Source organism: Nuphar pumila, chromosome 6 (assembly GCF_984573655.1).
Source record: "Nuphar pumila chromosome 6, dmNupPumi1.hap1.1, whole genome shotgun sequence".
In the NCBI taxonomy this organism is placed as follows: Eukaryota; Viridiplantae; Streptophyta; class Magnoliopsida; order Nymphaeales; family Nymphaeaceae; genus Nuphar; species Nuphar pumila.
In genome coordinates, this window is record NC_143254.1 from 4584020 (window position 1) to 4586787 (window position 2768).

The window sequence follows — 2768 nt, forward strand, 5'->3', positions numbered from 1 at the left end:
TCAGGTTGGATTTTTTCTGCATTTCTTAATTGTTTTTTTAGAGAGAGAGCTGCCTCATTTCCACACTGTTATCAAAGAAGTCAAGGGGAAATGTATGGTTTATCTATTAGAAGGGTTTGATTTCCCAAGACATTTTGTCCTTAAGTTTGCCTCTCCAATAAATTTATCCCAGAAATTATTTTAGTCTTGTTTGTTTTAAGTTTTCTGGAGAGGAAAGTTGGACCTCCTGAGGTTCAACATGTTTTTCCAAGAGAAAATGTCGTCTAATTAACTGACAACTTTATCTAAAAGAAATGTAGTCTTATGCTTGTTGGAACTTGAAAAAACGTGCAGGCCGTGGGCAACTTTTATCTGCTGCTTGACATCTTTCTCGAGGTAATAAATAAATAGAAAAAAACTGCAATCCCTCTCCATCCATTTTGCACCAAAGCAATGATAGCTATAAGTTTTCAAGGAGAGGGTGTTGTGTGTTTTTCCCGGAATACAAATTCACGTGTTGTGTGTACGTAAGAATATCTTGGGACCCGCAATAATTCATATGCCAATGTTGCTCACGATGATTTTATAATAAAATAACATATAAAAAAGGTAGATATGCTTTTGATGAAAATGTCCTCCCGTAAGATAGATATGTGTTGAACGGAAATGTTCTCCTGCTCCTTGTATATAGATTTGCACGTTCTGCCTTTGTTTTTAGCTTGTGTTATAACATATTGCCGCCTTCTTATTTCTGCCTTGTGTTAGATAAAATTTTTTCGGGTTCATTCCTACCTTGTGGAGATAACTATAAATTAAACGACTGGTTTGATCATTAGTGGGTGTCATATAGGGATTTGTCGACCATCTCTTTTTATAGTCTTCTCTTTTTCGTTTTTGTTAGGCAGTATGAAAAAAGTAATGACGCACAAACATTTCAACAAGTATCATTAAAGCGTGGTGAGTACCTTTTCATGTCATCATGCTATTGTTGAAGAATGTATGTCATCGTGAGTGTCATTAAGGTGTTTTGTTATTGCAGGTAGATTTTATCGTTTCGAAATGCTTAGTTACATATGCGAGCAAGGGCCTCTACCCCATCCGGTATCTTACAGATGCGTGCAAGGGATCTATTGACAAGAATGCTTTGTTTGTTAATATTGATTTGTGATTTGTAAGATATTATGTGTTTTTTAGTGTCGATTTGTGAGATATTGTTTTGTTATTTAATATCGATTTATAATATATTATGCTGAATTGCCATATATCGATGTGTAAGATATTATATATTTTCTAGTGTCGATTTGTGAGATATTATTTTGTTTGTTAATATCGATTTATAATATATTATGTTGAATTGTCGTATATCGATTTGTAAGATATTATGTGTTTTCTAGTGTCATTTTGTGAGATATTGTTTTGTTTGTTAATATCAATTTGTAATATATTATGCTGAATTGTCTTTTATCGATTTGTAAGATATTATGTGTTTTCTAGTATTGTTTTGTGAGATATTGTTTTGTTTGTTAATATCGATTTGTAATATATTATGCTGAATTGCATATTATGTTTTTTTATTGTCGATTTGTGAGATATTGTTTTGTTTGTTAATATCTATTTGTAATATATTATGTTGAATTGTTGTATATCGATTTGTAAGATATTATGTATTTTTTAGTGTCGATTTATGAGATATTGTTTTGTTTTTTAATATCAATTTGTAATATATTGTGTTGAATTGCCGTATCGATTTGTAATATATTATGTATTTTCTAGTGTCGATTTGTGAGATATTGTTTTGTTTATTAATATCGATTTGTAATATATTATGCTGAATTGCCATATATCGATTTGTAAGATATTATGTATTTTCTAGTGTCGATTTGTGAGATATTATTTTATTTTTTAATATCGATTTGTAATATATTATGCTAAATTGTCGTATATCAATTTATAAGATATTATGCTGAATTGTCGTATATCGATATGTAATATATTATGCTGAATTGTCGTATATCGATTTGTAAGATATTATGTGTTTTCTAGTGTTAATTTGTGAGATATGGTTTTGTTTGTTATTATCGATTTGTAAGCTATTATGTTTTTGCTTTGATATTGTGATTTATTCAATCATTTCTTTGACTTGCTTAACTAATCGATAGTCGTTGTTATATGCATCCTGAATAAATCATAGTAAACGTATGCGCTAGTTAACGCAAATTGATATTGTGTTCATGACAGTGTTGAGCATATCAACTAGTTGCAGTGAAGATGATGTATCTTAATCATTGAAAAGTTATGGAGCACCGAACATCTGTACTATCGACACACTTGAAGAAGTGAATATATGCACTAATGATGCACATGATTAGAAGGATGCAGGCATTGGGTTTACCCTTGACTTGAATATTACAGCAAACGAAATGCAATTCGACAATGAGGTAGACGATCATGACAGTGCACTTGACAAAGGTGCAGACACCTCAAGTCTGCATGATAGTACACTTGACTCTGTTCTCGTAGAGAGAATGCAGTTTAATAATGAGGAAGCTGCATACAAATTTTACAATGATTATGCCTTAAAACTTGGCTTCAGTGTTAAAAGGTATTCTTGGGCAAAAAATGCACAGGGTGTCATGGTGAGAAAGACATATTTTTGTTCTAAGCAAGGTTAGAAGAAGTCAAGTGAAAATCCAACAAGGAGCAAGCCAAATTCAAGATGTAGCTGACCAGTGAGAATAGTGTTAAAAAGACTTTCGAATGAGAAATATGTAGTTTGTACTTTAATCAAT